Below are 24,456 nucleotides of genomic sequence, written 5' to 3' on the forward strand. Positions count from 1 at the left end.
ACTCTGTGCAATGGGTGTTACGCTAACCATTATGGAAAGTCATTGACGGGATGATACGCTGGGCACTTTATAATTTAATCAGCACCCTTCAGTCATGATCTCATTTGTTCCTCCTTGCCACTCCACATAGTATACAGGACATATTTTATGATTACCAGTTTAGAGATGAAGACAGAGGTTGTGTCCCCCCAATTTGCTCGTGAGTCTGGTATTTGTAACTTCTAAAACTTTAACTCTCCCCTGAAAACGTATCCTAATAGGGGTGAGGCTCCCAGGTGCGGTGCCAATATTGGTTACCCCCGCTGAGCTCATTAGTGCAGGTCTCCCCTAACAGCAGCTCTTGCTCACACTCTAAGATGAGAAAGACAAAGTTAAGAAAGACGAAGCCCTGAGAGTCAGGAGGGAGAAAAAGAAAATGAACGTTTCAAAAAGGCATTCCCAAATCACAGGAGTAGGGAAGAAAGGTGTCTCAGTTACCACGTTTCTCTTTTCCATGACCCTCAAAGAAGGAAGTGGCTGCACGTGGGCAATGTGTGTACTTAGAGCTCAGACCTGCAGGGTCTTGCAGTTTGCCTGCCCTGTCTTGGTGGATGCTGTGCCTGACTTTTTGGTTTTTCCATTTCGAGGAGCCCCAGCAGCGTCTGGAGGAAATGAGTTTTGCACCCCATCTCGGCGCTTGAGCTTGGCTCCTCCACTGACCTCAGCTCCCCACCTGCAGACCCCGTGTGAGGCAGGCAGCAGGCGCTGCAGGGAAGAACTTCTGGGACCTGCAGACCAGTCCACTTCCTTCTGAGATGTGGTTCTGAAGTGTAGCAAGTTTTCATTTTCAGAGCATAAAACCGTCTACAAATACATACTTCAAAATGAAATGGAGGATGTGCTCAAAAAAAACAGAAAGGCTTAGAAACACGTCAAAAGGACATAGGAGCTGAGCCACGTCAAGTAAGTTCCCAAATTTGATTCACATCACCTCAGCCTCATCTGGACATTACTTCGCTCTGCCGAGGCAGGCCAGGCTTCTGTGGAATCCTCTAACTTTAGTGAATTCCTTCTTTATCTCGTTCAGCTTTTCATTGCTTTTTGGGAAACTGGGCCCATGGTTTTAAATCTTAGTATGACCTCGCATTCAATTATATAAATAAAACTGTTTTAAGACAACTTTAAATAAGAAAAAATAATTATTTTAGATACCGTAGAGTGGTGAAATAATAACAATTCAAAGTTAATCCTGACTTCAAGTAGAGGAAATTGACTCAAATCTGGGAGCATCAAAAATGAAGACACATTTACAAATCCTAAGAGAAGATATCCTTTGTAATCCCAGAAAAAATAATTGAGAGAGGGAAATTTTTTTTTGAAAGACATGGTTTGGGGATATTATTATTTTGTGAAATGAAATTGTACTTAAATGTATGGTCTAGATAGTAAAGTTCACTTAAGTTTTACCTACATAAAGTATGTGAGTTTGGAACTAAACAGGCATAAATATACATATCTGTCTGTCTGTATATGTATCTGGATGCATGTGTGTGAGTGTGTGTGTGTATGCATGTGTGTATGTGTGTGCATGTGTGTATATGTGTGTATGCATGTGTGTAAGTGTTGTATATATGTGTGTATATGTATGTATGTGTACGCATGTGTGTATGTGTGTGCATGTGTGTGTACGTATGTGTGTACGTATCTGGATGCATGTGTATGTGTGAGCATATGTGTGTATGCATGTGTATATGTAAGTGTTCTATGTGTGTGCATGTGTGTGTGTGTATGTGTATAACAGAGAGGAAGTAAGTTGGAAAACATGAGCCAACTAATTTTTTTTTTCCTTAGATGGCTAAAGAAGAGTGGTTAAAAGTTTACTCACAAATAAATCTGTCTTTTAAGGAGCATTTACTTCCTAGAAACAGCAATGAAATCTTGGAGGGGCAATTCTTGCCAAGTGTGTGTCATCAATGGAGAGGTAAGAACCATTGTTGGTCCCGACTCCCACAACCCAAATGGTCATGTCTGAGGACTTCCTGTGGTTCTCCTGACCCCACCCTCTCCATGGCACTTACCGCTCGCATATACCCTGGACCTCTTGACAGGAAATGGCAAATTCCTCCGTAGGAAAGCTAAGAAGTGGGAGGGGACATGGAGACTGGAAGCTCATTGGGTGCAGCCCCTCAGGTGACAGGCAACATGGCCTCTGCATGTTGAGTGTCTTTGTGACACACGATCTCCTTGTCTCGTGACCACAGGCAGCACGGTCCAGATGGGCACCCTGGAGAGACTTGTCCTCTCATCCCTGGGTGACACAGAGTCTCAGAAGCCAGCAGAGATGCTGCACCAGAGGCCCACACTTCCACCCTGCCTCTCTTCTCCTCAGCTGAAGAGAGTTCATAGTTTTGCCCTGAAAACTATGTGCTTGGGGGTGGGGGTGGGGTTAAAAATATCACTAAGCCACATGATGCCTGTGGGGCAGAAACAACCCTTGCTCTGAAAAGGTCATCAAAAAGTAATGAGATTCCTACCTGTATGGAAGGTGGTGGCCATATAGCCCTTATTTAAACATCAAACAAGACAGGGTGGAAGACTCCATTGTTTTTGCCTGTTTGTTTGTGTTTTTTTGGAGAAAACATTGTGAAAAGAAGCCTCTAACCTACAAAAATGTCTCTAGACTTAATGATAATTGATCTTACTTTTCTCAGTGAAATGGATGAAAGGGAAGCCTTGTAGACAATACAGGACCTTCCTGATAACATCTCACATTTAGTGACATGATCACAGCCTGGCAGGCTCTAAAAGATATGCATATGTGAATTAATGCATCTAATCTGCACACTAGCCTTTCGAAGTGGGAGCTACCATTATGCCCATTTTAAAGATGAGGAAAATGGACACTCCAAAAATTGAATAAGTTGCCTAGAACATCTTGTCAGTTAGCACCAGGATTCTAAGCCAGCTGCCTGGTTCCAACGTGCATGCCTGTAAACACTGAACATGCTGCACCCAATGGCCTAGGACTGAAACAGCTGCAAAAGCAAGTCAAAATACAGGAAACTAGAGAATGTCTAAAGCTAGCCCCACCATAATCAGAAGCAAGGGATAGGAGTGGGAAGAAGAGAGAAGGGAAAGGAAGGGAAGCTAAATAGTTTTTTTCTGTGTCTTCAGTTTTTCTTTCTCTAAGTTTTTCTCTGTGCCTTTAACTCCTATCTCCTGAAAATGACATGCCAATTTCACCAGGATGTGCAGATGTCATATTTTGGCCACTATGGCCAAGATGCATTCCCCAAGCTTTTCACACTTGACAGAAAGGGACCCGTCCAGGACTGTACCCAATTACAACCAAAGCATATGGGCCCTGCCTTAGGATATGGCTGTTCCCCTGACAGCCTCCTCTGTGAAACTAGATTGCAAGAGGATGTGTTGTTCTCAGACACCGCACGCCTGTCCCTGCGTGGGGTCCTTGCCTTTGCCATTCCCCTGGGCCTCATCACTCCTCCATGGCATTTGCAAACCTTGTTCTCACTTTTCCTTTGGGTCTCTGCCCAACAGGCCTTGCCTGACCACTGTCTCTAAACTAGAGGTCCCATCCCTGGGCCACCTGGCTCTAGCGTGTTCTCTCCTGAGTCTCCCGACTTCCTGCCACGTTCTGTCTTGGTTGAGCTGTGATCTCTTTGTCAGTCTCCCGCATCTGCATCCCGTGATTGACAGCACTGAATGAGCCCAGCTGTCTGCTGCTCATGCCCCTCAGCACGCTTGACCCTAGTGGGCGCCCAATAAATCCTTAGTGAGTAAGTGAATGAGTCAATTCCCACGCACCAAATTCCAAAGGGATGAAAAGACATTGCCTTTTTGCCATTTCTTGGAAGAATTTTTTGAGACAAAGGAAAGACAGGAAGCTACCTGTTATTAAATATTTTTAAATCTGCCTACTATTTTCAGGCAACCGTGTCATGATGACATCTATGAAATCTCTGAAATTAAAGAGAAGCCTGACAATTCACAGAAATTAAATGGAGTTGCTGCACCACAGGTGCTCACTGCCACAGAGCGCAGTGTGGCGGCAGCAAACAAAATGCCTCTCTGCTTAGGTGTGGTCCTTAGGAATGAAACTCTGATCCTAGTACATTAAAAAAAATCTTCAAAAGCAAACAAAGCCCTAAGTGTCACTCTGTATTATCAGGGCAGGGTCCTCCTCAGAGAGAGGGGGGCTGCAACTGCCCCTGCACCTTTCACAAAGCGCCTCGCTTCCGTGGTCCCATTGTCTCCACGTTTACAAGCCTCCTCGCTCTTCGTAACACCACCGAAACATGTTCTCCTAAAGATGTTCCCTGAGATATGACACCACTCTGCATTGTTTCACCACATACCAGCATTAATATCCCAGGGTAATCCACCCTCCTTTTAACGGCTGATGACGGCTCCAATAGCCATGCAAAAATCAGTTGAAGGAAAGGGAAGTCTTGTCGGAAATGAGATTAATCTTGTAACGAGTGTTCAGCCCTGATAACCCATCTGGGCACAGAACTGCTTAAACTGGAGAGCAATTAACCTTCACCCGACAAATTCTGTCCAACCGTTATAAACATTAAAGAGACAGAATCCTTCCCCGCTCCTCGTAGACTAAACAACCAGATTTGAATTCCACCTAAACGGCCTCTTTCTGCAGATGTGCACCAACAAGCACACTTAGAGGGAAAAGGTGGGCAATGGCTCTGTTCATAACTCTGGTAACTTTTGGCCTTGCTTTGGGTGGGCTGAGGTCATTAGCGTAAAAATTTAACGTGGGGTACTCGCACTAAAATCATTAGTTTTAGGGGAGCTGGACATAGTTGCTTTCATGCAGAAACCCACGTCTCCTAAAGGAACACAAGTTGATGCTTGAGATTTTCTTTTTTCTTTTCTTTCTTTCTTTTTTTTTTTTATTTTTGAGACAGAATCTCACTCTGTCGTCCAGGCTGGATTGCAGTGGTGCAATCATGGCTCACTGCAACATCCACCTCCCCAGGCTCAGGTGATCCTCCCACCTCCACCTCCCAAGTAACTGGGACCACAGGCACAGGCCACTATGCCCCACTAATTTTTCTATTTGTTTGTGGAGACAAGGTTTCACCACGTTGCCCAAGTTGGTCTCACTCAAGTGATCTCCCCACTTTGGCCCCCCAAAATACTGGGATGACAGGCAGGAGCTACTGTGCCTGCACTTCTTTTTTCAACAGTAGAAATATTTGCACTGGGTGAGACTCTCCCTCCCTCCCAATTCCTCTCTTTTGACATTTGCATGAGTGATGCTGCTTGTGGTCACAGAAGGGCGATTTTTTTTTCTTAATCTCTGAGAAGTTATTGGTTTTCATGGGGAGCAAACCTGTGATCTTGCCTTTATCAGCATATGCCGTAACCGGTCAAGTTAACCGAGTTGGGCCATGTGAAATACTGAGTGGTTAGAGAATCTACTAGGAAACCTACTGTTAAAAATAACCTTCATGATACTGAAGAGAAATAGCTGAGGTCATTTAATTTATCACTCAGGCATGAGCTTTCTTTGGCATTAGTTTATGCTGAGCCACTGGCTTGTTTATGGACATGATATTAACAATAAACAGGAAAGGGTAAGGTCCCTATAACTTAGAGAGGGCTGCAAACCAATGTGGGGTGCATAATATGCCTAGCGTTTAAACAAGAAAAAAAATGTTAAGTATATGTTAAGTAAAAATGTTAAGTATATGCAGAAAGTCACAGGAGGGAACCAGAGCTCTATGTTACTGGCCTGTTAATGTGACTGCCACTCAGATTTTTTTAAATAGAAAGAAAAAAGGAAAACATATGTTTAGCATGTCCTAAACAAATTTATCTCTCCAAGGTTTTAGGGCAGTCTTCATGATGGCCTGAGATAGCTCTCAAAATAGTCCATCCTAACATTAGATCTTATATCTCCCTTGAACCCAGTTTCTCTTTTTCCAGTAGGTAAGTCATAATATTCAAGGCCTCAGGGATGTGTTTGCACACAACGAGGCTGCGTCCCTCTCACTTATAAAGATGACGTATCTCACTCATGCTGGACTCCAGACTGGCCCCGATAACAGGTTTGGAGAGTGGCATGGTAGAGGGCATGCGTTACACGGGATCCGCACCACTGTACCTTGGGACAAGATATCCTGGCAACATGTCTTGTTTTCATGGTTTGCATTTACAAGCATAACTGTTCCTTTTCCTGCCTTTATAAGACTAAGAAAATCCTTACTGTACAGAGAAGGAATTGTGAAAATAGAGCAAGTAGGACTGACTCTCACATCGTAGGGATATGCACCATCTCCCATTTTGCAGCCAACTTAGTTGCAAGCCCAGGATTCCATTGGTCCGGCTCTCCCAGGAACGCTGGGAGCTTCGGGGCATCTTAGCTTGAGGTGAGGTGAAGATGGGCTATGGGCACTGACCAGTTTTTCATCCTGTGTGCACTGGAAGTAGACAAGGGCACACACAGACATGACAAGAACCCCTGACCTAGCTCCTAACATAAATCTTTCCCAAGACAATCTTACAGAGACCCTATGGTCAGTGATAAAAGGAACTTCCATTTTTACTTGGAATCTGATCTGTTTCATAAGAATGAGTAACACCTGAATATTTAGGCGTAGAAAAGAAATCCTAGTGCTTGACAATAATATTAGTCTATGATGCCATTTTATTAGTTCAGCCTTAGGTCTATGTAGGTGCAACATTAAGACTTTCCTGAAGATAGTCACATGAAGCATTTTTCATAGGATGCAATCAGCATGGTCATCCATTAGTCCAGGCTTGGCACAGAGAATGAGGGTGATTGGCTGCCTAAGTGGCAAACTCCCCATGTGTGCTTCTGACGAACTGTGTGGGCTGCCCTAAGCTTTTGCACGCCTCGACACTTAGTAAGTAAAATGATGAGATAAGAAAAACCACAACATCACACTCAGTATCTTGTGAAACTGAAACGGTTGCAGAGTAAACACTTTGCTTTACAGTGATTTTATTTTGACTATTATGCTGGATTTAACAACAGAGTGGTTGATATTCATGCTGGAAAGTTTTACGCTTTCTTCAACAAAACTAATTGCATTGGCACCTTCAAAATGTTGTTTGCACATAAACGATTTATACATAAGTATGAGCACAACAATCGCGCCATCGGGACTTCATCTGCTGGGAGGTATCAGTGAGTGGAACCCCGCTCTTCCAATGGGCAACCAACGTGCGTTGGTGAAGCTGCCACCCTTGAGACCTGCCTTGCCTTCTTCCCACCTGTAGTGGGCTAAGTAGTGTCTCCCCACAAGTCATGTCCAGCTGGAACCTCAGAATATGACCTTATTTAGAAGTAGGATCTTTGCAGATGTAATTAAATGATTAAAATGAGATAATAGATAAGGGTAGGTTCTAAGTCCAGTGAAGGCATCCTCACAAGAAGAGGCTGAGCAGGATACACAGAAACATAGAGAAGAACGCTGTGGGATGAGAAAAGCAGAGACTGAAGTGAGGCATCTACGGTGTCTCCCCTTATCCGTGGGGGACACACCACAAGACCCCCAGGAAACCTCAGATAGTACTGAACCCGACTGCCATTGGCTGGAACACTTTCTGTTCCACCCACAAATGTAACGCCTTTTCCGTCTTGACGAAGCACTTACTATACACTGGTCATCAGTTTTGCAGTTCGAGGTGCAACAGCAAAACAAGCACAGATTTCTTTTCCTTTCTTCAAATTTTAAAGATAGAAGATTCATTCTTACTGTACACCTTAGCAACCATGGCATCCGATCTTTTTCCCTGTAAGTAGAGAACTTTCACCTTTTCACTGAAAAAAATAGCACATTATGGCTTCTCTTTGGCATACCGGAATTTCCATCATCGTTACTCTTGTGCCTTGGGGCTATTACTGAATAAGATAAGGGCTACCTATGCACAAGCACTGTGACGCCCCAACAGTCAATCCGAGGTGATTAGCAGGCAGGTAACATCTGCAGCGTGGATACAGCGGACAAAAGGAGAATTCACATCCTGGGTGGAGCAGGGCAGGATGGTGCGAGATTTCATCATGCTACTTAGAATGGTGAGCCATTTAAAATGTATGAATCATTTATTTCTAGAAACGGCCATCTAATCTTTTCAGGCAGCAGATGAAACTGCCGCAAACCATGGAAAGTGGAATCTCGGATCAGAGAGGACTATTGTACAAGCCAAGGAACACAGGGCTTGCAGGCAGCCCCCAGAGCTGGAGGAGGCACCAGGTGCATCCTCCCTCACAGCCTCCATCTTGATTTTGGATTTCTTGACTCCTAAGCCATAACAGAGTAAACTTCCGTTGCTTTAAGCCACTAGGTTGTAATAATTCATCACAGCTGCCCTGAGTAACTAGCATAGTACTTGTGGATACTGTTTTTAACAGAAATTTTGCCACTTTAGGGATAATAATTTGTCACAGCTGCCCTGAGTAACTAGCATAGTACTTGTGGATACTGTTTTTAACAAAAATTTTGCCACTTTAGGGCACTGTATGGTCTCTCTCTTTTCCCCCCCTTATAGACTTGGGTCAGTTTCCAAAAGTGCTGGAGTTTATGCCAAGAATTAAGTGACTCCCTGGTTACAGTGGCCAGATAGCCTGAAGTTTTCAAAGTAAAACTAATTTTGCAAAACTTTTTATGTAAACTCCTTTGCCTGACCATGCTCTGATTTTTCTGGTTAGGAAAATCTGGCTTTTATCCCACTGGAGGAAACGTGTCTAGTGATTTTAATGGAAATTATCACTTGGGAGGTATTTTATCGAACATCTCTCAGTTTTATTTGTTTAAAAATGATGTTAGAAATTAAGAAAAATAACTAATGGCCAATAAAATGTAATTTTTAGTATATTTTCCTGCTAACATTTGTGGGCAAATTAGTTAAGTTATGATGGTTTCATGCATACTTAGACCTCCAACAGAATCATAGCTCTCTTAGGAGTTTCTTTTAATTGTCCTAAAAACATTTAAGAGTATACTGATCCAAAATATAATTAATTAGGTTGAGAAACAATGAACTCCTAAATGACCAATCAAGTCTCTTCCAATATTTTAATTCCCAAATAAAGGTCATTTCCTTTTATTTGACTCCTTATAAACTAGATTCTAGTTCTGCTAGAAGAACTAAGGTTTCTTTTAATCACATACATTGCTAAATGCACGCTTCACTCAGGGAAAGATTTCAATAGACATCATTTATTCATGCATTCATTCATTCAGGAAACACTTAGAGAGTAGCATCTTACATGCCAGACACTGGAAACAATGGTGATATGAATTCTGAAATGATTAAAGAAACAGTCCATTAAAAAGCTTGTCAAGATAATAGAACACTTTAGGTTTTATGAAAGATCACATTTTCATTGGCCTATATATAATATTTTAACCAGTAAGGCTCACTAAGGTTAAATAATATGCTGAATAATTTTAAATTTACAGTAGGCTTTTACTATTTGGCTTAGATAAGCTGGTAGTTACTTGCTAAAATTCATCTTTATTATAAAGCAGATCATCTTGAAATTGAATACAAAAACAAACGTAGCTATTATTGAAAATGTTATGCTACCTCTATCTATTACAGATGTTATTTATATAATAAGTACTGTGTTGTAATCTGCCTGATTCCAATGAATGCAGAAACCCTCAGTGTGAATCAATACACTAGATACCAGTGGACATATTTAAGAGATTGCTACATTTCATTGAAATTTCAAAGAGGTGACTGCAGTAACAAAAGAAGAAAAATGAAGAGTCCCTATTATAGCACATTAATACAACTTGTCACTAGTCCATGCCCAGAAAGGCTTATTTTGTATAGCAGATTGTCAAAGTCAAACATTTCAATGACCCAATGCAAATCCTGGAAAAATACTGGTAGGTGTTTCTGCTCAATAAAAATGAAAGTGGTGTTTGGTTTTGCTCATCAAGACAAGTGTTATGTAGCAAAATGCAGGCTATGAGTTGCCTGGAAACTAGATTTCTGCTTTTAATTTGCAAGTGAAACATTTCTATCCATGGCCTGGAAGGCACCATCATACACGCAGCAGCACTGGATTCTGGGCAGCTCTGTGGTCATCTGACCTTCCCAAACATAGGCAAAGGACGTGGATAGACATTTTCCCAAAAAGACATAAAAGTGACCAACAGGTATACAACAAGTATCCAATATCTCTAATCATCAGGAAAATGCAAATCAAAGCCGCAATGAGGCATCACCTCACACCTGTTCAGATGGCTATGAACAAAAAGACAAGAAATTGTTAAGTGTTGGCGAGAATGTGAGAAAGGGAATCCTTGCAGACTGCTGGTGGGAACATGGAATGTTGCAGACACTGTGGAAAAAAGTATGGAGGTTCTTAAAGAAATTAAAAATAGAACTACCATATGACCCAGGAATCCCTTTTCTGGGTATATTCTCAAAGAAATGCAATCACTTTCTCATAAAGATACCTGCATGCCATGCTCACTGCAGCATTGCTTGCAATAGCCAAGATATAAAAACAACCAAAGTATCCATCAATCAATGGATGAACACAGAAAACAAACTGTGGTAGATATATACAAGGGAATATCATTTAGCTTTTTTTTTTTTTTTGAGAGGGAGTCTCTTTCTGTTTGAGATGGAGTCTCACTCCCAAGGTTGGAGTGCAGTGGCACGATCTTGGCTCACCGCAACCTTCATCTCCCAGGTTCAAGTGATTCTCCTGCCTCAGCCTCCCACATAGCTGGGATTACAGAAGCCCACCACCACACCGCCTAATTGTTATATTTTTAGTAGAGATGGGGTTTCACCATGTTGGCCAGGCTGGTCTCAAACTCCTGACCTCAAGTGATCTGCCCACCTTGACCTCCCAAAGTGTTGGGATTACAGGCATGAGCCATGCCATCTGGCCCATAGTTTTCAATAAGAGATTCTGCCAGTTGTCACATTATGGATGAATCTGGAGGACATTATGCTAAGTGAAATAAGCCAGACACAGAAAGACAAACACTCAATGATCTCACTTATATGTAAAATCTAAAAAAAAAAAAAAAGGCTGAATGGGGAAATGGGGAGATGTAGTCACAGACTATAAAGTAGCAAATACATAGGGTGAATAAATCTAGAGATCTAATGTACACCACAAAGGATGTGCTTAATCATACTGTGCTGTACTGTACTTGGGAGTTTTGCTTAAAGAGTAGATTTTAGGTGCTCCTGCCCTACAAAAAAAGAATGTATAACTATGTAAGATGATGGGTATGTTAATTTGCTTCACTATAGGAATCTTATCACCATCTTCATGTATATCAAAACATCATGTTGTACACCTTGAATATATAAAATAAAACTTTTAAAAAATCACAAAGTCATAGTTCAAAACCACTCTTTTGGAAAAGTATGGATTTGTTAATATAAGTGGTATATTATAATTGTATATGCATCTGGGGGAAACAGACTCCATCTTCATGATATAGAAAGCAGTTCTCTGTGATTTGATCTAGGGTGCCAGCCACGTCACTGATTCATGCATTCACTCACATGTTTGTCATCCAGGAGGTTATTCATTCATTTATGAAATGGACGTTACTGAGAGCCTGCTTCTTACCAGGCACCATCAACAAGAATGAAAGGTTAATGACGACAGCTCCAGAACTGAAGGCATAGAACTTTAACAACCTATGTTTTGAGTTTCTGGTCTTGATGCCCAGCTAATTGTTTGTATTTTAGTAGAGACGGGTTTTCACCATGTTGCCCAGGCTGGTTGCGAACTCCTGAGCTCAAGCAATCCGCCTACCTCAGCCTCCCTAAGTGTTGAGATTACAGATGTGAGCCACCACACCTGGCTGAGGTTCTATAGATTCTTAATCATGATTAACCAGCAATATGATAATTCAGTAGGTGCCTGCTCACCTCCCCTAAAGAATGTGCCACTCTAAGTAGTTGGTTCAAAACAGCTTGACTTCTTCACCTCTAGATCCACTCCAGCGAACAGCTGTCTCTCCCCATTGCACAAACACATTCATTCATTCAATGACATCACCCAAAGCATAAGGATGGGAGGAAGCAATGACTGTCTTTCATTTCTCCAACTTTGAATTATCAAAACCACTGCTTTCCTGGGCTCACAAAAATGCAGCTGTTGAAAGTTTGGTTAACACGTTGCTTGACACACCAAATGGAATAAAAATTGTGACTCTCTTATGTCTTCTCTACTATCCTCAAAGGAATAGCATGAGAACAAAGCGATCAGCATACATTCAGGAGTTGCATAATGATGTTATGGACAATGACAGACCGCATATAGGACGATGGTACCATAAGATGATAATGGAGCTGAAAAACTCCTATCGCCTAGTGACACTAGCTGTCGTAACATTGTAGCACAATGCATTTCTCACGTTTTTGGTGGTGCTGGCGTACAGACCTACTGTGTTGCCAGCTGTATAAAAGTATAGCACATCCAGTTACGTGGAGTACATAACAGTTGTATGACTATGTTACTGGCTTCTGTATTTACTATACCATACTTTTTACCATTATTTTAGAGTGTACTCCTTCTATTTACAAAACAAAAAAAGTTAACTGTACAGCAGCCTCAGGCAGGTCCTTTGGGAGGGATTCCAGAATAAGGCGTTGTTGTCATAGGAGATGACAGCTCCGTGCAGGTTATTGTCCCTGAAGACCTTCCGGTGGGACAGGGACAAGATGCGGAGATGAAAAACAGTGATACTGACGATCCTGACTAACGTGTCAGATATTAGTCTAGATACTGATGATCCTGATTCTGTGTAGATCTAGGCTAATGTGTATGTTTGTGTCTTACGTTTTTAATAAAAAGTTTAAAAAGCAAAAAAAAAAAAAATAGAAGAAAGCTATTAAGGATGTAAAGAAAATATTTCTGTCCAACTTAACAATGTATTTGTGTTTCAAGCTAAGTGAGGACAGAAGAGTCAAAAAGTTAAAAAAAAATTAAGTTTAATAAGTAAAAAATGTTACAGTAAGCTAAGATTAATTTACTACTGGAGGAAGTTTTAAATAAATTTAGTGTAGTCTAAATATACACTGTTTACAAGTCTGCAGTAGTAGATAGTAATGTCCTGGGCCTTCACATTCACTCACCACTCACTCACTGATTCACCCAGACCCACAGCCGCTTTCAGTCCTGCACGCCCCATTCATGGTAAGTGCCTTATACGGGTGTATCTTTTTTTTTCCTTCTATACTGCATTATTACTATACCTTTTCTACATTTTGATAAATAAAAACCATTGTGTTAAGTGTCACCACTGCCTACAGTATTCAGTGTGGTCACATGCTGCACAGGTTTGTAGCCTAGGAGCATAGGCTACACCATATAGCCTACAGCCTTGATGCGTAGCAGGCTATGCCATCTAGATTATCTAGGTTTGTGTACGTGCTCTTTGTGATGTTTGCATGATGAAATCATCTAACAACTCATTTCTCGGAACTGATGCCGTGGCGTTGACACATGACTGTGTAGGGAAATACTTTAATCCCTTTAGAAGCAGCTATAAATACCCAGGTATAAATACAGCATTCCTTTTTAAAGACAAATCCTGGGAACAAACACAATCAACGAAGATAATTGATTACTTCAGAAAAAGCAAATAAGACACGAGAGTACATTAAATAAGACTGGGTCTAGGGTAAGTAACCAGTAAGAGCCCATAGCAGCTAACATTATTATCGCTGTTGTTGTTACTATGAAATGAAGTCTTTTGCCAGGTTACCCAGGCTCACCTCAGATGCAAAGGCTCAAGAGACCCTCTTGCTCTGACCTCCCGAGCAGCTGGAACTACAGGCACCTGCCAGAACGCCTGGCCCGCAACTTACATCTTTTGTACACTACAGCATGTTACTGCTCAAAGCACATACATGTGTTAAGCTGTTTAATCCTTGCAACACTACCAAGAAGTAGGAGTTATTATCATGATTGGCTCTCTTCTACAGATGAGGAAACGAGGCACAGGGAAGGCAGAGGCATGGTGGGACAGAGACCTGCCCCCAGGCAGTCTGGATCTGCTTCATATGGAGAAACTGGATCCCTAAGAAGGAACATGGGCCTTAATTTCTAAATCATAACGAGTTCAGCCCTCACTCCTCTTTTTTCTCACTATCCTGAGGAAGAAAAAGAAGTAAATAGAAAGGTACTAATAAAAATGAGTTTAATTTCTCAAGTTTTATTGTTCTTTTTAAAGAATAGGAAAAGACCAAAAAAAAAAAAAAAAGAATTTAATATTAAAAGACCCTTGATGGTGTAACATCAATTATTTTAATTTGTTTTCTACATTTTTATTTTCTAAACTCCTATAATAATTGTTTTTCAAATGGGGAAAAACAACAATGTTTTTATTAATGCTTCTACAATACATTATTCAATGGAGATATTGAACCTGTATTTGCTACAGGTTAAAGAAAATAAAATAAAGCAATCCCCAACTAGGCAAGGGTGATTTTCAGAGAGGCTGCCAGCAGGGTCCTATCCCATCAGGCATCTGTGACACTTGATGTCTGCTGTCTGGTCCTGTAGCATCACCCAAATGTGGTTCAGGCAGCACTGGAAACAATACAGATTCAGGAGATCAGGGAATTCATTTTGCAAAGAAGCAGAGGTGTCAGGAGGGAGCACCTGTAAGGATGAATGCTGGAGGTGTCTCGTGGAGTTTCACAGAAAGGTAACAAGCTGCACAATGGCTGTCTGGGGCAGCAGATGCATAGGAGGAAAGCAGTCCTCATTCAAACAGGATCCTGAGATTTACACAGTGTGTCTTCTAACAAGATAAGCAAAAGTATGTGAAGAAATGAGTCTCTAAAGGAAAATATCTCTTTGGGCCATTTCATTTCCATTCAATTTCATGTTAAACACAAAATACATATAATGAGTATATGAATGAAATCATTAGAATATATTTATGCATTAATATCTACATGAGACATGAGAGCATCTCACCATGTCTGACAGTCTCTTGGGGTCAAATGTAATCTCTGCCCCGCACCTGACAGTCACTGGCACTTATGGAATAGGCCAGGCAGAATGCTCTGTTAGACACTGCCTTCTTCCCTTTGCAATGCAAAGCTTACAGCATTTTCTGATCACCAAAGCGGGTACTTCACCATTGATGTGACCCAGCAATAAATGGCTGCTGGGCTCTCTGAGTATCTTAGGGACCTGCCGGAGATCTGGGTGGAGCTGTAGGTTTCCATCTGTAGACTGTGTAAACATCACCCTTTGGTGCTTCGCCAGTGCTTGAGGGGCTCCCAGGTGCTATTTATTTTGTTTGGTTTATTGTTCAGTGTTATTGTTTGTTGACTTGATCTATTTTTTTTCTCCTACAAAGGGGCCAGTCGGCAAGGACATATCCTGTAGACGGCTAATTGATGATGCCCTATTGTTCAGTGTGTGTGTGCACTGTGGTTTTATTTGCTTCGGTTCAAAGGGCCTAAACAATGCATTCGCTGGAATTTAATAACTGCTGTAAAATCAGCACAGAGAACAATCTGTGAGCTGAAACTTTTTGTACCCAAATCTGGTCAGCTCTGCTTGACTAAAGAAAGCAAAATCTAAAGTGACCTTTCCACTAACCATAGAAAAGGCCTTCCACTGAATCTCAAAGAGACTTATTTTCTACCAAATACACAAACATCAGAATCATGTGTCATTTTCCATGATTCAAAGGAGACTGAGGTGCCTACAGGGAACATTATTTGTAGACAAGCCTCTTCTAGTCTAATCATGTCCCCTTAAAAATCAGCAAGTAGATGACACCAAGCATGAGAACAAGGGACCGAAGTCATTACTCTAGAAACTTTATATTTTTACCTCCTTCAAGACAGAATCCTCCTAGAAAATCTGGAGCAACAAGCTTATTCCCCTCAGAGAGGAGATAACGAATAATGGACCACGCATTCGGGAGAGGAAGTTTCCACTGGGAGCGCTTCCTGCATCGGTGCGTGTCTGGTTGGGCGCCTATCTGTGTAGGAAGTGAACGCAGGAAGTATCTGTCTACAAACCCTTTATCCTCAAGGTAACTGCTGTAGCAGCATTTTACTGTTTACCAAAGCAGTAAACATGCGATCTAAAAAAAGATGTTTTCCATCTCCAAAAGAACAAGGCTTTAAAAAAATGTATACATGTGCTTATTTCATAACCAGCTTCTCATCAAAATTGGTTATAATAGGCATGGGCTTTCAATGGTGAGTCAATGCAAACAACTCTTGGGGTTGGACAGAGGTACCCTCACAGGGATGCACAAGAAACAGAGAAGGGGCTTTCTTCATGAGAATGCTACCCTAGCAACATATGTCTCTTGTCCTAAGACCGGTTTAACTGAGTTCATATTGTTTGGCTTACAAAGAAGGTAAAGTCAACAAAACAATCTATGTTAATTCAAGTTAGTAGAATGAGTAATTCAGAAAGTCAAACAATTCATAAAAGTCACTTACATTTGACCTTGGACAATATTATTATTTTTATGTGAATATAAATATGCTTCCAGTTTAGGAGTTCACACAAGACGAAGTGAAAAGTTAGAACTCAAAAGGAGTTGTGTAGTGACTGCTTTGCTGACTTTTGCCCGGCACAGACCAAGTCTCCTGGTCCTGTCGTTCCCTTTATTTCTTTAGTCCAGATCAAGTTTGCAGACCTGCACTGTCCCAGGTTTCCTGGGGTGAAAGAAGTAACTATCTATGAGACGCAGCTTGGCGTAAACGAGAACAGGTCCAGGAAGGATCCCCCGGCATTTAAGAAGCTCAAGAGGGTTCCCCCTTGTTAGGGGTCCCCGTGTCATCACTGTTGACCTTTGTGCTTTTCAAGCCTCCTCCTGGGTGGGTACTGATTGCAATGAGGGAGAGAGAGGATGGTAGGAGAGTAAGAAGTACGGGGAGATGCAGAAGGCAACGATGCCCTGAATGTCTCCTCCCAGCACCTGCTGTGCACAGTGTCAGGCGAACTCACCAGCAAGCGTTTCCTAGTCCTGTTTTAAGCAATCTCCAATGCAGATCAAATGCTTGTGAATAACCGGGAGCTCACTGTGTCTGTCAGAGATCTCATTTAATAATGAAGAGAAAAAAAAAAACATATTCATCACAAGAAAACGGACAAATTGGCTACTTGAAAACAAAATTCAATTCACAAACTGTTGTAGAAATTGAAAAAAAGCCGGAGTGGGGAGAATGCTTTTCATAGATTCTCTGATTTTAGTCTTAGAAGAAAACTTTATTTGGCTTGAATGAATAGTAAAATGAACTAGCATTGACTGAGGAGTTCATGTGTGCCAAATACAGTTCTGGGTTCTTCTGACTTGGTGAATCTCACCATAACCCTGTGAAATAGGAACTATACCATTCTACCCATTTCACAGATGGAAAAGCCTACATCCTGTGAGGCTGTGACTTGTCAAAGGTGAAATGGCCAGGAAGTAGAACAGCCAGGGTATGATCCCCAAAAGCCAGGTGGGAGCCCATTTCCCTGCCCCTGCCCTCTCTCCAGTTTCAAGATCCGATGGGGCACTGCTATTAGTTCCCCTGTGTCCTGACAGCAGCACAGTCACCAGATGTTCACAGTGGAGAAGGCGGAGCAGACCACCTCCATTTTCCTATAATGGAACTAGGGCCAGGAGTGGTGCGTTCACCTGGTGAATCCTGTAGCATCAAACTAAAGCTCTGGGCCACCCTCTCCCAGACTGGCCTCTTTCCAATTCCCCTTGCCAGCGGCTATATCTCTGCCTCCCATCCCTTGCACAGAAGATAAGGCCAATCCCTTTTCCACAGAAGCTATTTTAAGGATGCCACGAAGAAATGCAGAGTACAAGTGCCTCCCTGGGCCAAAGATAAAAATGGGCTGTGCTCTCCTGATTCAGCTTTCATGTTTTTGATGCTCTTTGGGAGGTCAGGGAAGGCATACATATCGTATAGATCCAAAGAGGACTACGCAATGCAAAACCACATACTTTTTTTTTTTTTTTAACTTGGAGCAATGTCTTGGGACATCTACCTCAAATTGAGACATAAACTAATTGTGTTGACAGATTCTGAAGTGTTGTTTCAACAGTTTCTTCTTCCTCAAAGGTGAGCATCGTGCGCACACTGTCAAAGTTTAAAAAAGAAAAAAAAAAAAACCAGTGGAACCCAAAGAGCACAGAGGTGAGAAACTCACTGCTGGCTGATGATCTGAATGAACGGCCTTGGGAGGAATGTGAGTGTGGAGGGAGGAGAAGGGTCCTGTCTTCAGTGCTGACTCTGTGTCAGTACTTGGTAAATTAAAAAGAAAAGAAATTGACACATGATTTGCTATATTTCATGACAGCAAGGAAGATTTTAAATCATCAAGGTGGAAGGATTTAAAAGTGGAACATGTCAAATGCAAGAGTGTGGAATCTTTGCATAATGTTATTGTATTTTCAAAAATTCAACAAGCATTGTTTTTAAGAAACGTGTTTAAAGTAACAGTCCTGATGTTAATGTTATGATTGGATTCTGATGTGGCACTTTAAAAATAAATCATTTTGCTTGGCTTTAGCATTTCTTTTCAAAACGTCTCTGTACTTATCTGTGTACAACAGCAGATTACCATACTTCCCAGAGTTTAATTCCATGAACACTCTGCTGAAAGACTTGTTAAGACCTTATGGAAAACTCTGACCTGCGTGTTCATTATTGACGTCCAAGACGAGTGCAAGGAAGTTGATACTTGGGATGAGGAAATTTAAATCAGCAGCTGATCTGGAATCTGAAAGCACTGCCCCTTGGATCTCACCAAATATGGAAAGAATTCTTGTCACTGAGCAAATATAGAATTCGGTGCTAGGGTTTTAGCTCTTGAATTTTCTAGCTATTTATTTTGATCAGCCACCTACAGTATAAGAACTGCTGCCTATGGGGTTTTTCACAGAAGAGTAGATAAAAAGTAGCCAGTGATAATAATTTTCATTATCCAATTATTGAATGTGTCTCCATAACACTTAATACATCATGTTTCTCTGCACAGTAATTCACTATCTAGGGCCAGGGTGAATAGCAGGAAAAAATAGAGCAGATGATGATAAAGAGAAGGGAGACAGATTTGTGTGACTTGTGTAAGTCACTTGGCCTCTCTAATCCTTTGTCCTTATCTGTAAGAAAGCAGCGGTACTCAGGCTGCTGTGAGGGTCACACGAGACCCTGCAAGGGTTTAGCGCAGGGCTTGGCACATACCAAGCAGTTATTAAGATGATGTTAGTTTGGATTATGAATTCAAGATACTGCAGCTACATTTTCTATACCTTCTTAAACATCAATCTAAGTCAATTTTAATTAATGTGATTTTACTAGGAGAAATGCCTCTAAAAACGTAAGAATTCTATTTGAAGTCTACAGCAATGATTACATTACTCTGATATCTTAACTTTCTCTTTACAATTTTAAGTAATTAAAATTAAAATTTATGTTTTCAACAAGTGCTATTCACCCTCTACCCTTTGCCAGTCACTGTGGAGGACATGGGAGAAATGGATAAGCTATCACTAAAAACAGCTTCGCTATGTCAATGGGTATACATAAATTATTCACACTCACCAACAGAACAAGCAAAGCTGGGAGAATGTGCTGACGAGAAAGAAAATGAAGAGTGGGAGGGCGGACAGATGAGAACTGATCTTAAACTTTATAAAACATGTCTTGGCCAAGCTTAGTTAGTAGGGGAAATATGTGGAAAGAACGCTAGACCAAACAGGGAATAAAATTCTAAATAAGAAAACAATCCAAAGGTCACAGTGGACCACTAGCCAAAATGGGTTCCCAGCAAACAAACAAACAAAAAATGTAATGAAATGCTAACATTAAAGAAAAAAATGAGATTCAGTTCTTACCTGTCAGAATGGCAAAGATTCAAAAAGCAAAATATTCAGAGTTTTTATGGGTGTAGTATGGAGTTGCTCTCATATGTGGCTAGCAAAAAGGGAAACTGGTGTAATTCTTCCAGAGAATAATCTGGTAATTAATTTCAAAATTGGCAAATATTTAAATTTTGCAAAGACTTAAAAAATATGTTTACTCATTGGCTCAATAATTCCTTTCTAGGCACCAATACTAACAAAAAGTATTCAAAAACTTAAATAGATGGAGTACTGCAATATAATTAGTGAAACGCCTCAAGCAGCATCACTTCATACACTAGGATATGGCTATAAAAATTATAATACATATTTTAGATAGAATATAATGAGGCATAAAAATTCTGCTTATCAAAAAAATTTAGTGACATGGAGAAATGCTTGTAGAACTACGGTGACTGAGAAGAGCAGGACAGGCAGGTAGATAAAAGGGCAAACAGATACACACAGTGGAAAGACACACCCCAACCGTTAGGAATTTGCTGTGGTTGGTTAGGATCTGAACAATTTATACTGACTTTGTGATGATTTTTAAACATTTTCTCTACCATGAGCATTTTTTATGTTTATAATTTGTGCTAAAGAACAAGATGCATTTTTTGCAATTCAGGAATAAAGAGGACAGTGGGGGTATTCCAGGATGGTGTTCCTTCCCTAACCAGGAGCACGATACAGTCGAAGGCTCCTGCCCTCCTTCAGCAGCCTTGGTTCAGAATGGGATGAAGCCAACCCTCTCTGACCAGCACCACCTCGGGCGGCCCCTGGATGCGCCACCTGCCCCTGTGTGTGGCACCTGCCCTGCGGCCTTTAACAAGGATGCCTGCAAGCTCCCTCCTCCTTCCTTCCCGGTCCTGTGGCTTCCCAGGCCCAGATGTACCCTGCCTGGGTGTGAGGGGCCACACATCAGAGCAGTCTGAGGCTGTGGGCTTCACACTGGAGCAGGGTCATGGGAAATGGTAAGAGGATTGAGTGAAGAGCCCGTAAGACAATACGGTAGAAAAGGTTACATCAGTGGGGGTGTCTGATGGCATCTCCCATTTATTGAGAATGGCGGCATGACAGAGTAGACATTATGATCCCATTTTACAGGTGAGGAAACTGAGGTCAGACAGGCTAGCTGCCTTGCCCTGGGTCACAACAGGAAGGAAGCAAATGCAGGTATGTCTGTGGCAACATAAGGTGAGAGAAGTGTTCTCAGGGGTGGTCTGACAGAATTCCCAGGCCAGGGAGCTGTCCTCTATCCTGTCAGGTCAAAGGAGGGGACAAGAAGGCTCTCCTGCAGCATTTGAGGCAGCTCCAAAGAAAGACTCTGCCAGAGCAGAGTGTGCTACCAAACACTGGAACGGCCCAGAGACTGTCCCTGTCTCTTTGAGATTTTGCATTTCAGAGAAACTCTCAACGGCCTGGCTTCCCCATGGCCTCGTACTCTGTGATTCTCTTTGTCAGCTGCTAAATCAATAAATCCGCCAAGTTGTTAGGATGCCAATAATGGCTTTGGGTCTCCACTCCCACAGAGGGAATCTTATTCTAAAGTTCTAATTATATCAGTCATATTTTCCTGAAGACAACAGAAGTGGTTGTTTCATTTACCTATTTTTATGTATGCTTTTTCAAGAGTGGTTAACCTATGTTTGCGTTTAAATAAAGATCTATTTCTGCAAAACAAAAATTTTATGAGATAATCACTTCAACTATATATGTAGATAATTAAGAAATGGTTGAGGCTCAGCACATTGAGAGCATTGCAGTCCTGCAGTATATTTCATAGGGAAAAAAAAAAGTTCACAGATTTAGCCATTCTCAGTCCTGTTTTCTGGGGTCACTGAGTCAGGGTGCCTGGCGTGCATGGGTGCATGAACACACAGAGGGCTGCGGAGAAGGGTGCAGTGTCCACAGAGGGCAGCCCGGATCACAGAGCTGCCCATGAACAGGAGCAGCCGGTTGCTTTGAGACAGTGCCCTGTAAAGCTACTTTTCGGCAGGGACAGATACTCAGAGCATGCTTGAAATGACTTATGCACAGCAGGGCAGCGGCATTTTACACCTGGCCTTCTTTCCATTCTCCCGGAATCCCCCCCAAAGTAACAAAGACTGAAGCAATTCGTATTTCACTTAGCCAATGGATTGATGAAAAATTTTCATATATCTGCAGCTATTAAACTCATTAATCACATCCATCAAAATTCTATGAGGAGTTAACTTTCTTCACATAATTCTTAGTCCTAGTAAGTTTCCTTCGCATGTGAGAGCAAATGTTCAAACATGTACAGACATGGCATATATAACACAAGCTTTATGTCTTTAAATTAATAAAATCTAGTCCTATCAGGTCATGTTTTAATTACCATCAAACCTTTCAACCTGTTAATTCAAAGTAACTTCTTTAGGCAAGTCATGGAAATAGCACTAGGCTGCCCTCAGATCTCCATCCAGGCTTGTTAGTAACTTTCCATGTCCTGTCTGGTTTTTAAGATGCTTGCCCCAACGCTGCTGCCAGCTACTTGCTCCCTCCTCATCCTTCAATGGCAGATCTCCGTGATGCTGGAAAATCCCCCACATTCCCTTTTGACACATTAAGCATCTTTCTAGGGTCAGAACTTGCAACCCGGGGTTCATGTTCTTTTTAAAAGGTCCTGGAAGAGAACAGTGTTTCTGTTGTAATTCTACGTATTTCTTTTTATGCACCTGAAAATTATTCTGAGAAGGGACTGTAGGCTTCATTAGACTTCCCAAATTGTAGATGGCATGAAAAAAAGGAATCAGGAAAGTCTTTGTGAAATTAGGCTAAAATTCCTGACTGAAGCACAATCAAGTTTTCAGAGTAACAGCAGGATCTCTGGAGTCTGTAAGCAAATACTATGCTATTTGTGGGGACAGTGAGGCCGGTGAGGTTCAGCACCTCTCAATATTGTCAGATGTCACCAAGACCCGAGGGAAACGCCAAAGCCAATCCCTGAATTGTCTGCAAACCACCAGCTTTGCTGCTTCCGAGTCTTTACTAGAATGCTTAGGCTGATCTTAAAATTCACAGACAGTTAGTGATAAATGAGCACTCTCACGTAAGCTCCCAAAATGCCTTTTCTTCTTCCAGTTGAAACATTTTGCTCCCAATTTCAGGTTACCAAGGGAAAATGATGGTAAGAATCACAAAGACTGAATAAGAATATTTAGCCCTTCATAGCGTCTCACAGGGTCTTGCAAATGTTAATGCAAAAAAATAAAAACTCCACTCAAATGCGGAATACCAGCTTAACAAATTCAGAGCATCTGATACCTGATCGACTAATTGATTTATTTACTGAAACAACAAAAACAGAGTGCACTGGAGACTGGAAACCGCCTGTATGAGGGACTGTTTCCTAATTCCAGGGGACAGCCATAATTTTCCCTGTGCTAATTTGGGCTTTGCACTAACGTAATTAAAACTGTAGTCAACAGTCTCAGGACCTCCTTTTTCCACTCTATAAACAAGGCTGTAAAATCATCTCATTACTTTACCCAGGAAATCTAACAGAAACATGTCTTAAAGGAAGTCACCTTTAAAGAGGGCCTATTTTATTTTAACAGAGGATTAAAAAAAAATTCACCTGTAGTCATTCTAAAGATTCACTTGGCATACGTACAATAAACACATAACGAAATGTAATAAAATGTAAAATCAAGCATAGTATCTTAGATAAGTGTAAACTATTATTTGCAAAAAATTGTTCAGAAAATCACAAAACATTCACACTTTCAAAATAACTTCATGTATTCATAAATGTATATTTTAAATTAAGCAGTATAACCCATTTGGATGTTTTGCAAAATGTACCTACCTTCTTAAAAATGGCCTGTTATTTCAATGTTCTTTTTAATGCACCGATTTTTTTGGAAAAAAACAGATAAGACTGTACTCAAGTTATTCAAGATTTACACAGAATATTTGATTTAACAAACATGAATATAAATAAGGATGAAAATAAGAACAAAAAAAGATAGCATTTTGGATTACAAAATCAAGTAATTTCTATTCACATAGCTAAAAACAGGGCACATCAAACCCTCAATTTTATAATTCCTTTCTATAGTAGCCATATTTCAGCAGATTCCAATCCTGGAGGCCAGAGAAAGAAAAATCTCTGTAAGGTGAAAGTCCTTGGTACACAGATTTTTAATATATTATTGAACACACCTTGAGAAATAAAAACTGAACTTCTGAAACACAGTTTCTATGATACAGATGAGTCATCTTCTGATACAAACATTTCAAATTATGAAAATACCAAACCAAAGAGTATTTTTGAAAATGGCTTGGCCCAATTCTGGGCAACCTTTCATTTTCGTATGCGCTTTCCAACAAACTAAAAGCCTGATGAAAACACTGCCAAATGCTTCTCACCTTCATGCAGCAAAACTAAAGGCATGCAACAAACACAATTTTCTTTCTCCTCCACTCAGTATCTGCTTTTGCTGCTGATTTTTCACATTTCTACAAATGTCATGAAGGTATGGTGGCCTCGGAAATAACTCACCGGACCCCCACTCAAGACTGCATGCCCCTTGACTTGCAGTCACCATTAAATTGGCTTCAT

General features: G+C 41.1%; 1 protein-coding gene across 5 annotated transcripts in view; it reads right to left on the bottom strand.

The window, feature by feature from the left end:
- The window catches only part of ERG (ETS transcription factor ERG), a 281,253-nt gene that overhangs the window by 90,658 nt on the left and 166,139 nt on the right, over window positions 1–24,456 (bottom strand). The gene's annotated exons all lie outside the window — the stretch shown is intronic.

Source organism: Aotus nancymaae, unplaced genomic scaffold (genome assembly GCF_030222135.1).
Source record: "Aotus nancymaae isolate 86718 unplaced genomic scaffold, 86718_ANA_hifiasm-v0.15.2.pri h1tg000022l_1, whole genome shotgun sequence".
NCBI classification, from domain to species: Eukaryota; Metazoa; Chordata; class Mammalia; order Primates; family Aotidae; genus Aotus; species Aotus nancymaae.